Below are 14905 nucleotides of genomic sequence, written 5' to 3'. Positions count from 1 at the left end.
GTGATGAAGAGACTTTTCATAAACAGACCTGTTCATTCACCAATCAGATTTGCAGTCGGCTATAAGATGCTCCTGAAAAAATCACCATCGGGCAGGCGCTATCTTCTTCAGGGAGCAGGACATACTGCTTTACATAATATAAACATAAAGAACTGAGTTTTATTGATATGGGAAGAGATTTTATTGCCTTCTCTGAGGTAGTAGGTTGGATTCCCCATTTCATTAAAGCAAGATTACTGGCCTTGTTTCATTATCACTGTTCTGATTCTCAGGGAAAATAATCTTCCACATTGGTTTTTGTTACTTAATTATTATAGTGGGTAACAACCATAAAACTCACATGAAACTGTTTTTGTAGAAATAGACACAGAAAGCATGGTCTTCCCGTGAGAGGTGTGGAGAAAGCACACCTTTTGTCTTTTTCTTTTTTAAAAAATTAGATAACTCTAGTGGGAGAAATCCTTAGGACCTCACATGCCATTTTAGAGATTTTTCACTCAGCATATGTTATATGATTGCTCATATCACATGGATTCTCAGGTCAGATGGATACCAAGGAAATTTCCATTTCATAGATGGAAAGATTGAGAGCATGGGTGCCAGGAACTTCCTCGGGAAGAGAACAGGTGGGAGTTCAAAGACCAAGAGGAAGGACGCCTGAGTGGCTCGGGGGTTTGGTGCCTGCTTTCTGTCCAGGGTGTGATCCTGGGGTCCAGGAATCGAGTCCTGCATCCGACTCCCTGCGTGGAGCCTGCTTCTCCTTCTGCCTATGACTCTGCCTTTCCCTGTATCTCTCATTAATAAATAAATAGAATCTTACAAACAAACAAACAAACAAACAAACAAACACCAAGAGGAGAATCTGAGATGCTGCAGCACCAACTCCTCAATCCAAGATACAAAAAGTGGCAACAAGTTGTAACCAAAGTTTTTGCTAACAGATGTCAAATGCAATCTTTAGAGTTTCTCCTGTCTTGTCAGAGACCCAAGAAAACCCTTTGTTTGTCTCTTTCCTGAATATTCTGTTCCACTTGGATGCTTGCCTGCTTCCAATAGATGATCCCTCACCTGCAGGCACCAGTTCTGCAACTGCCAGCAAATGCCAGCCGGTCCCAGCCGCCTGCAAATCGCTGGGCATGGCTGCCAGGGAACCAGAGGGCATGTCTTTCTTGGACCCACTTGGCCCCTTTTTCTGTCTGCACCAGGGAAGGGAACACTTACCCAGCAGCCAGTAGCTGGGGGAGATGCCTGCAAAAGTGCAGAATCTACCTGGTGGAGGTGCTAAGGATGAACAAAGTCATCGCGTGCCAGCTGCTGTAGCGGTGCCCCCCCACCTAGTGAGGACACTGTGTGTGTCAGCTATGAGTTCCCTTATTAGTAGTAGAACATCAATACAGGCACTATTATCTCCCCGAATCTCCAGGCCCCGGGTCCTCAGGCGCGAGGTCCTCTGGGAAGCTTCCCCAGACACCCAAGCTTGCATTTGCTGCCGCACATTCGGATTTGGTCTGGGGCGGGGAGGCGCTGACCTGGTTCAAACCTCCCACATGACTGAGTTATTTAGCCGAAGTTGGGAGCCACTGCCCTGATCACTGGGGTGGAAATGAGCACCCCCTAATTTCCAGAGGTGAATGCAGAGGCCCTGGGGGTGGTCTATTAATCATGTGCTCAAAGTCACGCAACTGGGTATGGGAGCTGGGTTTATAACCCGATTTTCTTAGCCTAAAGTGAGTACCCTTCAGACCATCACTCTAGACATTGGCCGAGTCTGGGGATCATCCAGGAGGATTTTACAAGGACCGATGCCTGGACCCCATCCAACACCCGATATCCTTATTTTCCAAGCCCCCTGAAGGCATGTAACATGAATCATGGATTTGGGGACAATTTCACTAACCTGGAAGCCTGAATGTAGACAGGTGCCCTTGGGTGCATGGGAGCAGAACACCAGCCCACACCAGCCCACAGCCCAGATCAGAATCTATGGGGTGGGGCCAAGGACCTGGATTTAAAACTGACGTCATAAAACTTTCCTGGGAACATTTTATTACAAACGGAATTTTGGGAACTAGTGTCCTACAGTATGCGCCAAGTGTTCATATTTAGGTAAGATTTCTTTTTCTCTCCCCTTTCTCTTCCCCATCTCTGTCTCTCCATCTCTCACATTTCTCTTCCCCATCACCTCTTTTTTCCACTCTTATTCTAATCAGATGAAAAATAATTTCTGAATTATGTTTTATGATACCACTTCAGCCTGCAAGTATTTTCTTGGTCAATAGTAGTATATAGAAAACAATTTTCACATACATGGGCACACATACACATCTTCCGTAGTTGGTCTGTGTGTTAAAAAATGAATCTATCGGGGATCCCTGGGTGGCGCAGCGGTTTGGCGCCTGCCTTTGGCCCAGGGCGCGATCCTGGAGACCCGGGATCGAATCCCACATCGGGCTCCCGGTGCATGGAGCCTGCTTCTCCCTCTGCCTGTGTCTCTGCCTCTCTCTCTCTCTCTTTCTGTGACTATCATAAATAAATAAAAAAATTTTTAAAAAAATCTTTGAAAAAAAATGAATCTACCTTCTTAGGATAAACTTATTTTAGGCTTTTGCAGAAAATTGTACATGATTCTCTCATCCATGAGCCAAGGTATCGAAGACATACAGCCTTGTCCTTCATTTTCCAGCACACAGAATCGGGCCTCTGTTGGAACCATTTCTAATTTATAGGAACATGGCTCTAGCTGTCCTTCTCTTGGCAATGAGAAGATGACAGGCCGGTAGGCTTTTGTTGACCTTTTCTGAACCCACTGGTATAGAGAGCACAGAAATGGGGACAGAGGAGGGAAAGCTGATAAAGGGAGTCACTGAAGTCAACAAAGGAATTACTGGTAAGGATAGAGCAGACAGTCAGGGAAAAGGAGCTGGAGGGGGTCAGCGGCAGCTACAGAAAGATCTAGAAGAAATAGAACTGCAAAGAGTGGAAAAGCCACATGCAGTCTTTTTGGAGTTTCATCAAGTGCTTTTGTGTCCACCCCTTGAACAATCCCATAAGGGAAGCCAAGCCAGCCTGCCCAAAGAGGACTCTGAGGTTCCAAGTGGTCAGGGCTTTGCCTGTAGTTATATCTCAGGGGGAGGTGGAAGGAAGCCAGACCCCATCATCTGACAGCTGTTCTGGCTTTGCCCGCAGGGACCCGCATCCCCCTGCAGATGAGTCCTGAAGGCCACAGAGGAGGCTGTGAGCTCAGAGCAGGCCAGGCCCAGGCCCGCACCCTCAGCACACACTCCCTGGTTTGCACCCGCATTGTTCTGGGAGGGACCTCCCAACGCAAAACATGAGTCAGACGCATTTGTGAGGTTTTTTTTTCCTTCTCTCGTCTAACAAGGGTCAAAGCTGCCTTTCCAGACAGATGTTGGGCTTAATATTTCCTTCCCGGGTGGTTGACTGACCCCAGGAGACCAGAGCCTGTGGGTGCTGTGTCCACATCACGTGACAGCAGATAGGTCTGCATGGTGGCAGAGTGACAGCCACAGCTCCCCACCATGTTGGCGCACCTCGAGGCCTCGCCGAGCCCAATGACACAGTAGGACCTTGGTGTCCTGTACTTATCACTCATCTGCAATAGCTGCCTTGTCTTTAAAAGGAGAGGTGTTTAAACTTTACTGGCTCTTATCTCTACCCTCCTGCTTAGAAATGCAAGACAGTGCCTTCTACCTCCAGCTGATTTGAATGGCAAGCCCTCCGCCCTCCATGCTGGCTGTTTTCCTCCAAGTAGAAATCCAGGAAGGTTTTTTTGTAATTGATCTTGAAGGCGTTACCACCTGCCTTGAGACCTCAGAGTAGGTGGCAGGCTGGTTGATGGGAGGACCATCATTTTAACCAAATGTAGCAGAAGGTGAAGATGCCAAGCAGGAAGCCAGCACCAGGGGATGGAACAGAGGCAAAATAGCAAAATAGGAGAAAAGAGCAAAAGGACACAACACAGCTTAGATACATGTACCACAGTGTAACACAGCGGCAGGTCTGGGTGTGTCAGACATTCAGCAGCCCATGGACTGGGGGACTTGAAGCATTCAGGTTCCTTGTCGCTGGGTCATTTTGCAACCCTGCTCTTTCCCTGGGCTAGGGATGGTACATCACTGGGGAAAAACCCTCACAAGATTATCGTGTTTTTCTCCACTTATCTCTCATGCATGCTTTATGAGCCAAAAAGTCGTGTCATCTGAGCAACGGGAGGAGCAGAAACAGGGGCACGAAGATCCTGCTGTGTGTGCAAAGTCTTGAAAATCTGTTTTCCTGGACAAACAAGTGGGTTGAAAGAACAAAGTCTGAAAGTGAATCATAAACTCTTGTTTTGTTAGAGTAGAACCTGTTTTTTAAAACATCTACATTGGTTTTGGGGGCACAGATGGGCAATGGGGGCCAGAAATAAACTAGAAACGTCTAAGGGGGAGCAGACCAGCTGCAAAGTCTGTCCTTTTTTTTTCTTTTAATAAGTGCAAGGCAAAGATAACATGCATTTTTCCACATACTGAAAACATTATATAGCCTGTTTAAATCTTCAAGTAAACAGCTTTTGTTAACTCTCACATAAGTGAATTTAATAAATGAAAAAAAAAGCATCCTTAATATAAAAGCTTAATATAAAAGCCTTTGTCAGAGGCCCAAAACGAATTTTGAATGTGGCTTTACAGGAATTAATGTAAGCAATCTGGTGATGACTTTGCTTCTTTTAAAATAAATCCTAAGGCACTATGAATTATTGAAAATTATGTAGTTGAAAGAAATCCTCTGAATTGTATTACTTTCTTTACTGGAAGATGGTAATGCTCTTTTGAATGGGAAAGCAAACTATATTAAATTTAAAAATCCAAATACTTTACTTTGAGACAATACATTCAAATTCTTTCTTTCTTTTCAGGGCGTTAACATGTGTATTGGGAAAGCTTTGGGCATCTGCATAAAATGTATATGACTACTTAGAATGTAGACATACTTGTTTACACTTCTTTAAAGTCTACTTTTCTTTAAAGTCTACTTACTTTTAAGTCTACTACTTAAATTTTATCTTTAATATTATGATCTGGGGAGTAAGCTTAAAGACTGCAGTTTCTATCTATACACACACCGTGCCTGGGAGATACTTGTCCGTTGAAGTCAGAGCTGCTGACTTTGAAAACGTCTGAGAGGAAACTGTTGAAGTAAAAATAAAATATCAGCTTAAGCATTAGGCAAATTATTCTGCAAGCAAAACCAGGACGATTTTCCTGAGTTTTACAATGAGCAGATTAATAAAAGTTTCCCACTTTTGGATAATACATAAGAAAGACACCATAGCACTTCAATTGTTTTGGAAATCCCTGAGTCAAGCTCTATATTCCTTTCCTCTTGCTCTTGGGGAGAAACGGACTGGTTTCTGACCAGGACTGAATGAAGAGAAGTATATAAAAGAATTAAATCTCTCTTTTGACTGCCTGTAATTTTTTTCTTTTCTTTTTTACTGATTTGCAAAATAGTTGATTGATGTTGCTTCTCATGCTCATGCATGGCTGTAATTAAAGGTCAAGTTCATGGAAATGCAATCTTAGTCCTATACATGCTGAGTTTTCAAAGTTACTTTTACTGGTTTCTCATTTTGTCTTGCTCTACCCGCGTAGGCGGGAGGGAGGGAGGGAAATGATTGCTTTTGCTTCATACTGTTGAGAAGCTAGAATGTTCTAGAGACAGAGCAGGGGCCAGGGGCCCAGCAAGCATTTGTGGAATGCTCGTGCCCTACCCTGGCCCTGGGCTGGCTTGCAGGCACACGGTCCTTTCGAACACACCGTTTAGGCGTGGCACGGATGTGATTTTGTTTACAGGGCAATGGTCCTCCTGGTTACACTCTGCCAGGAATCCAGGCTTATTTCCCAGAAATAATGCTCTTCCAAAGGGTAGATAAATATTCCCTCCCATTATATGGAGAGTTAATAAGATAACCTGAGAACTACAGGCACACACCCAAGGCAGCATTGAGTGTGCATAGCTGAAGCACGTACCTGTCATGAGGAAGAGTGAGGGCATGCATGACACCACAAAGGTGAGCGGCCAGAGCCGTGTAGACCTGGGCACCAGCCACCAGCAGGCTGCCTCAGAGCTGCAGGAGCGGAGGGGGCGGGGGGGATGCACCCGGCAGGATGGACAAGGATTGAAGAGATCGAGGACTGTATAGGATCCATAAGGAGTGGCAGCTAGGGGAGAAAGCCCTCTCACCTGCATTTTCCAGTTGACATGTGGAGGTGGATGGCGGAGGGGAGAGGAGGGTCGTTAATAGAACAGGGTCTGTTTCCTTAGAATAGAGCCCGCAGAAAGCGCCAGATGCGCAGCGTGCACCTCACTGCAGGTGCAAGCGGAGAGCAGGGCCAGCTCAGAGGGCATGGCTAACTCTGCCATGGGACTGTGGGAGAATCTCTGCTGAGGGCAACAGATTGAGTCCTGTCATAGCAGCTGAGAAGTCATTCTCTAGATGTGAATTTAAAAGTTAAGTGTATTCGTGGCACAACTCAATGGAAAGGCAATGCGTGCCGGGCATAACGAGAATTTTAGGGGGGCCCAGAGTGAAGGTGTTATGTGAGAAAGGAGAGGGGAGGGGGATGAGAGACTTGGAAGAGGAGCCTCATGGGGGAGCTTGGGGAAGAGCATCCAGGACCAAATGAATGGGGAATGAGTGGTATGTGCGTGTGCGTGTGTGTGTGTGTGTATACGTGTGCACACACATGTATGTGATCATATCCACGCTCTCCTGATCACCTGAGAATGAGCATCTCAACACAGGGGAGCAGACCAAGGGAAAGATAACGATTTCAATTTGGGACATCTTCCATGTGCAGTGCTGTGGGGTCTCCATGCAGAGTTGGCCAGGAGGTAGACAGAATTATGAGAGGAAGGGAACCTTTAACAAAATAAACGCAGAGCTGTCTAGGTTGGCATGGGCAGGAGAGCCTCCACGTGGGGAGGGCAGCCAGAGCCCGGCACTTAGTCACTGTCCCTTCAGGGAGAAGCACAAACAGCACTCTCCATCCTTAACACTGCGTGCCCACACCGACATTTTGCATTTCCCGTGTCACTCTGTAGGGCAGCTCAAAAGAATTTACACTGTTGAAATAGATGGTAACCCAAGGTGAATGAAAGACTTGCCAGAGAATATTCCTGGAAGGTTTCCATTAAAAGTAATCAATTTCACAACCTGCTATAGTGTCTATAGATCATCAGTTCTAAGAACACATTGATCACGGTGATGTTCTACATTGTAACATCCCTAAAATTCCCATGCACCTGCTGGGCACTGATGGCCAGGCTACCATCACCCTAATCACATTTAACTTAGCTATTATTCCTATGGCATGATCGGGCAGTGAAAACCCTCAATATTTCAGTCAATCAAAACCTTAAAAGAGAAGAAAGCTCATTTGATAATGATAAAGGAATCGATCCACCAAAAGAATACAACAATCCTAATGGTTTATGTACCAGAGAACTTATGAATACACAAAACAAGAGCTGATTGTTCTGCAAGAAAAAACAGAAAAGTCCATAGCCTGAGATTTCAATATCTCTCTCTCAATAATCAACAAAAGGAGAAAATTGGCAAGAACGTAGAAGATTTGAACAATACTGCCAACCAACTTGACCTAACTGGCAATTATGGACCAAGCAGAGTACAAGGTGTTTTCAAACACATGTAGAATATCTGCCAAGATAGATTGTATTTTTGGCCATAAAATAAAAGAAATAAAAGCACATTTACACCTAGGAACGTACATGACTCTTTTTTTTTTAAAGATTTTATTTATTTATTTATTTATTTATTTATTTATTCATTCATTCATTCGTTCGTTCGTTCATTCATGAGAGATACAGAGAGAGGCAGAGACACCGGCAGAGGGAGAAGCAGGCTCCCTGCAAGGAGCCCGATGAGGGACTCGATCCCAGGACCCTGGGACCACGCCCTGAGCCAAAGCAGATGCTCAACTGCTGAGGCACCCAGTCATCCCTATACATGACTCTCTATAGCAGGTGACTTTGTAATAGCCAAAATGTAGAAATAACCCAAAACCCCATCAAAGATGAAGGGTCTATTCAAAACAATGGTCTGTTCACACAATGGGCCATCACTTAGCAATAAGTAAATGAACAGATGATGTATACTACAAATAGATGAATCTTAATGTAACTAAGCTACAAGGAAGAAGTCAGGTAGAAAGTGGAACCTGTACAATTCCACCTAAATAAAGTTCTAGGAAATGGACCCACAGAGATAGAAATCAGATCGGCAACTCCATGGAGAGAAGGTGAAGGTGGAGATGGAGGGGAAGGATGTCAGGGAGGAATCACAAAGGGACATGAGGAGGCACCTCAAGATGGATGAGTTCGTTTTCTCAATAGTGGTGATGGCTTCACAGATAAACATGCATGTGACAAGTGGAACTGTATACTTGTAAGATATGCAGTTTATTGCATGTCCATTATAAGATACTGAAAACCTCAATGAATAGAAATCCAAAATTTGAAATGAGATGAAAGCCTTGTCTCATGTTCTTCTTCCCGTCCTAGTGGGACATGAAACAACAGTGCAACCTATGATGAGGAACACACAAGACTCCAGACTCTGTATGTTACAGGTAAACATACGTCCCTCATAGATCGTTTCTGTCCGGTGCCTTAGAAGACAAGGGGCTTTGCAACTTATCTGTCCATGAAAGGGATTTTTTTGAGTCACAGGTCGAAACTGTGGGCTAGAGCCATAACCCAGGATCTACAAAGGAAAGAGCATCTAGACCATCCAGATTACAGATTACAGAGCTTTCAATGTAAGGCACACAGGTATGACTGCAACTTCTGCTTGTTCATCTTCCCTGAGAACTGCTGGTTCATTCTCCCTGAGAACAGGCAACCCTCCAGATGCAGTCTCATGCTATCGACTTGTCTAATATTCACCCAAGACTTTCACTGCAGCAGCATAGTGTTATTTGGTTCTGACAGGTTCCAGAACTAGCAGAATTCTGCGTCTGGGAGTCTGCATTGGGAGCCATGCGCCCAGAGGCAGCTGAAACCTAATATGGGTGAGGTGGGAAGAGGTTGCAAGAGGGCAGCTCAGAACTCTCCTGAGGATAAAAACATGAGATTCCTGCAGAAGGAGCCTGCCAGGCCCCTTCTGACAAGAGGAATGGGAGGGGTAGGTGGATGGAAACAGGACAAGCATGGCAGTGGCCTCATCTTCTGGGCCACCCTGGTGTGCCTCGGGGCCCATGCCCAAGGCTTGTTCCTGGTTACCAAGGATGATTAGTTCCTTGTCTGATGTGTCATATTAATAATTGATAATAAGGTGACACTGAATGATTTTGTCATTGATCACACTAACACTTTGACTTTTCAGGAATGTGTATCTTTCTCCAAAAAGGAGTTAAGGCGTCTTGCAAACAAAACAGAAGAAAACAAGCAAACAAACACCATATGAAAAATTCAGCACCTAGGAAACCAAGTAGGCTAAGCAGTGAAGTGCATAATTTTTTTTGTTGTTGTTTAGATTTTATTTATTTATTCATGAGAGACACACAGAGAGAGGCAGAGACACAGGCAGAGGGAAAAGCAGGGAGCCCGATGTGGGACTTGATCCCAGGACCCCAGGATCACGACCTGAGCCAAAGGCAGACACTCAACCACCGAGTCACCCAGGTGCCCCTCGAAGTGCATACATTAAACCCAAATTTTGAGCACTGTTCAACCTATCCTGAGAGAAGTGGAAGCACCCAGCAATTCTGAGAAGGGAGGACCACTCTCCTCATGCCCTGCTCCTGGTCTGCAAGATTCAGACACAACACTGGACAGCCTTACCACATCCACTTTCACCACAAATGCATAAATAGGTTTCATTTACATAGAGCTTGACATAATATTGAGGTACAATTCAATAAAAATCAGACCTAATGTGAAGTATAATTTCACTAAGATGTTTTTTGTATCTAGTCATTCATTGGGCCCAGAGACAGAAGTTGGTATACCTGCATTAGAGCATCCTTAGATTATCTTCCTCAATATTATTTCATGGAAAGCAGGCTTTGGCAGGCAGCTGGGCCGCAGGAGATAACAATGACAATGGTTAGCATGGAAGCAGATGGCCTTAATTGATGGTTGGGGACCGACGCCTAAACCCTGGTGGCCAGATAAGCAGGGATAGAGTTAATTCTTCCCTTAAAAAATTAGGAAACCTGATGGGAAAGCTACCCCACTTGGCACAGAGGCGGGCTGTAGGGGCAGCTGAAGGCAAAGCCATTGTCCTTCTCAGAAAGCAGTGTGGGCTCTGCCCCAGAGTGTGAACCTCTGTGCAGTTGGGGGCTCAGGGTTCCCTGCCACAGAGCAGCGATTCTGTCCCTGTCAGTCCCTGGGCCACTTCCCTCACTGGGACTGGAGTCCTGTGAGGAGGGCAGACTCCTGGACCCCACACCAAACCTGCCGGATCTGGACTCGGGGGTATGTGGTTTAACATGCTCTCCGCTAGTCACAGATGCTCTGAAATTTGATAACTATGCCCCTAAAGCTCAGAGCTTGAAGAAAGTCTCCGAGCTGGTGCTCAGAGATGGCTCAGGCCGGGGAGGGAGCAGACCCTCTCCATTCATCCCTGATTCCCATCCATCTGCTTTCCTCCTTTGTTTCATTGCTTTTTTCTCTGTGCATTTATTGAGCAACTGCTGTATTTGAACTCTGCATAAAGTGCTTGGTCTCAGAGATGGATGGAAGATCTAACAGCACACAAGGCCCCAGGAAATAACTCGGTCTGTGGGGTTTGGGGACGTTTATCAGTGAATGTGGGAGAACCCCTTGCAGCTAGCATTGCTTTGATGTGGTGAATGGTCAGCCCATCCTTCTGAAAATAAAAAATAGGACATTTGTCTTTTCTAACCATCCCTGGTCCACGATAATAAAACTCTGGGCTGGTTCTGTTTCAAATTCCGGTTTAAAACTTTAATGTAAGGCTGTATCTCCCGCCCCTCCGCCAAAAATAATCAAAATCCAGGTGCCCGAGCCCAGCCTATGTTATAGCACCAGTGTCTAGGAGAGATGAGCCTCACTAAATGAGTCTTCCCCAAATTCTGTTTGGTATAAAAAGAGGAGGGGGCGGTGGTATGAAACTGGAGCCCTGGGCCATGGTGGGTGTCCTGAGAGCTGAATGTGGAATTTGTGGCAGGAGCGATTCGTAGGCTGCAGAGAGTCTGTGAACAGCCAGCACTTCTGGTGTGCTCCCTGTTTTCCAGGCACCGTACAAACCCCTGAGAATTCAAGGATGAATAACCTTGGGTTTCTTTCCTTATGGAGCTTCAGACCAAGCAGTGGAGGCAGGGAAGCTCACACCACACAGATCTATACACGGCTCCTCTGAAATCCCTGCTGGTCATGCCCGAATATTTAGTGTTTCTCTTCTATTTACAGATCAATTCTGGTTTCCTGAGCTTCTTCGCCTTCTGTCTGCTGCACCCACCTGTCGCCTCCCAGTCACCCCAGGGTAACAGTGATGTGCAGAGGCGCTAGCTACCTGTGCTGCCCAGGACAGCTCCAGTGGGAGGCGACTGGTTCCTGCAGGCTGACTGACTACTGTGCTGGCTTCCTGTTATCAGCGGGGTGTGGAAATACCAAAAGGACAGCCTCACTTTCTGGCCTGATTCTGGTATTTCTCTTTGGGTTTGCAAAGGAAGCATGGAGATTTCAGAAGCAAAGCCTCACATTGTTAAGCAGATCTTTAAAAGTTGGCCATTGTGGTAATAGGTCAGTACTCCTGCTGCAGCAGGGGCCCAGGCCAGGAGCCCGGGGTCCCCTTAGGGCACTGCCGCTTCATATGGAAAAAAGGCCGGGTGGTCAGGTCCAGAGAGGAAAGCGTGCCTTCTTTGGAAGGTGGGTTGCCTCTTTCTCTCCAGTTATACCCAACTTCCAATGCGCGTCCCCTTGTGTGTCACAAAATTGTCGACACATCTGACTACCTTTATGGCAAACACAGCTTTCTCTTCATTTACTCTGCCTTCATCATTCTTTCATCCACCCACTTAATAAATATTTGGAGGGCCTCCCAGGTGCCAGGCTAACATGTGATCAGCTGGCACATAATGGTATGACCGGCCAGTCATCCAAAGAGCCCCTACCTTGGTTTGCTGGGTGCCGAGCTCTAGTTCAGCTACTGTGGCTGTCAGCGTGGTCTCAGTGTGACCCAGAACCCTCCATGGCTCATCACATGACATGGTGCAATTCCCAGAAATTCCATCTTTCCATCCACCGCTACATCCTTGACATATAAGGCAGCTAAAGGCACAAAGGTTTGTGTTGGTGCCGCCAGCACAGACGGTAGAGGCTGCTTCTCGGCACAGAGGGGATTTGAGGCAGAAAGACTGAGGTAAAAGAAAAGACAAATTAATTAGCTTGTCAAATCCTTCTTCTCTGAGAGCACAAATGCAACAGACTCTTGGATAATGAAGTATCATTCCCCAGTAATGTGGAGGTTCCATACCTTGTTTCTCTTCATGTACCAATTTTTGTTTCAAAGGTATTTGTGAATTAGTAACAGATGTCACAATGGTTGGATAAGATGTATAGAGGAACATTATGCAGCATAAAATAAGTCAAATTACTCTTAAATCTGTATCTATGCAGGCCTAGATGTTAAACGATTGGAACATGATTCTCATTTTTTGACATGGAACTCGGTGGATATTGACATTATTTTAATAAAAGCAGTTAATAAGTGTTTAATGACATTTCTAAAAATATTTCTTGGCTTGCTTGAATATTCTGGTACTACTCTCTTGCCACTCATTAATTTATGGTTTGTATTTTGCACGACTATCATGAGGGAAATTCTTCATTATAGTAGCATAATTAGTGGGGTTTTTTCCAAATAAAGGCAAAGAAAATTGTATGAAATAAATACATAAGAATTTATTAATTTTGCATGTGACTACCAACCTAAACATGTCTACCCCATCGTCAGAACAGCTAGACCTACTCACTTTTAATTTATTTTGTAATCAGATTTATTTGTCAAGGTAGAAGACAGATTGCATTTTATTTAGCAGTTTGTTAGTGTCTGAGTCTGTTTGGGCTGCTGTAACTAAATGCCACAGGCAGGGTGGCTTATAAACAGCAGAAATTTACTGCTTGCAGTCCTGGGTGCTGGAAATTTGAGATCGGGGTGCCAGGATGGGCGGGTGCAGGGTCTCTTCTGGCCACAGACGTCTTGCCATGTCCTCACATGGTGGAAGGGGTAAGGGAGGCCTGTGGGGTCTCTTTTATAAGGACACTAATCCTAACTAGGAGGTCTCTGCCCTAATGACTTGATCATCTCCCAAAGGCCTCACCTCTAATACCATCATCTCGAGGGTTAAGATTCCAGCGTGTGAATTTGGGGAGACACACAATCATTGGGGTCTCCAATGCCAAGGCTGAGCTTGCATGAATGCACAGCCTTCCACCAGAACTGATGCTAGTGGAACCAACTAACATCTTCGGTCTGTTTTGGGGGAATTATCAAGGAGAGAGAAGAACCCATAAGTCTGTTGAAATTTCCAGGGGAGGATTTTGTTCTGTTGTTGAAAGAACTGCTAGGGGTCCCACAGTTTTTACCGTAGCTTCTCGGTTCCACGGTCAGTTGCTCTCTTGGTAAGTTTACAGGTGTTTCAATACGCAGATAAACCCAGACAACGTTCATCTAGACACTTATCCCTCACAGAAACGGTGCCAAAATACCGAGAATCCCATTTCATTTCCCCATTTTTTTAGGAAGAAATCAGGTTGTCAAAGGCAAGGCTCACTTAGCAATTAAGCCTCTGAGAAATAGGGCGTAGAGAGAAATGCACTTCCCCAACCTTCAGGGAGGAGCCCTCTCAGACACCAGTCCTGTCCCAGAGCATGGTACCTGTGCCCAGAGGAGCCATTACATGAACGAAGAAAGGAATGAGTGACGTTTACTAACACGTGTGTATAACCTCATTCAATGACTAGAATACCCGAAGGCCCGAAAAGAGCTTGAAATCCACTTGACGTTGAAGGGGAAGTGAGAAGTTCTGTACTTGGGGCAATTTGGCAAATCTCTCCAAGTTACTAGGTGGCAAGTGTTTTGTTCAGACCAACACTGAAAAATCCAACCTTTCCTCCCAAGAGCTAGATGGCCATCTCTTTCCTCCTGAAATAGAGGAGGAAGTAGGCAATGCATTAAAATTCTTTTTCTTTCTTTTTTCTGTACCTTCTTAGAGTATTTGGTTGTCTCGACTACATATGTGGCCACTTTTAAATACTGCCTTGATTCTGTAAGTAGCATTTTCCAAAATCCAATGGCAAAGAGAGGGATCTCCAGTGGTCTGTTTGATCCTCAACAGTTTACAGCAGTGGATGCAGAGGGAAATATGCCGAGATTTTTCCAGTGACTAAGCGTTTCTGGGTCTGAGGAATGTGTTTGTGAAAGCCTCCTCTGTAAAAAGGTTTCAGATCACCACGATTCCACCTAGGACTCTGGCTTGCAAGTTGCACCATGATCTGCAAGTGAACTTTGCTAACTTACAAAGCTTCGATGGACTGGGAACAAGGGAAATTCAAATTTTATTTTTTAAAAACCTGGAAGCGGGTGTACTTATGGGACCAGCACTCCTTAGCGTTAATAAAGACTAACTTGTTATACTTTGAAAAGGCAAAGCTCAATTGTGCACAGGAGACTGTCAGAGGAGTCGCAACCCAGCATCTTTAAACTAAAAGCCGCACTGGTGTTACTCAAGCGTCCCTCAGCATCTCTATGGCTTTATCATTGTGCCAGAGGGCACTTTTGTTGCCCTCAAGTCTTTTTCCTTAAACTGGTTCCTCTGCCAGGTATTTTCATTGTCTCCTTAGAAAGTTCTAG

General features: G+C 45.3%; 1 long non-coding RNA gene across 1 annotated transcript; it reads left to right on the top strand.

Annotated features, from left to right (window-relative positions):
* The first annotated feature begins 5999 nt into the window (after positions 1-5999).
* On the top strand, positions 6000-12903 carry LOC140599219 (uncharacterized). The gene is made up of 3 exons (XR_012001905.1): positions 6000-6073; positions 8587-8654; positions 11461-12903. It is a non-coding gene; the product is annotated as an uncharacterized lncRNA (long non-coding RNA).
* Positions 12904-14905: the final 2002 nt, after the last annotated feature.

Source organism: Vulpes vulpes, chromosome 6 (genome assembly GCF_048418805.1).
Source record: "Vulpes vulpes isolate BD-2025 chromosome 6, VulVul3, whole genome shotgun sequence".
Lineage (NCBI taxonomy): Eukaryota > Metazoa > Chordata > Mammalia > Carnivora > Canidae > Vulpes > Vulpes vulpes.
The sequence above is the reverse complement of the archived record's forward strand: the minus strand, read 5'-3'. Positions and strand labels throughout refer to the sequence as shown.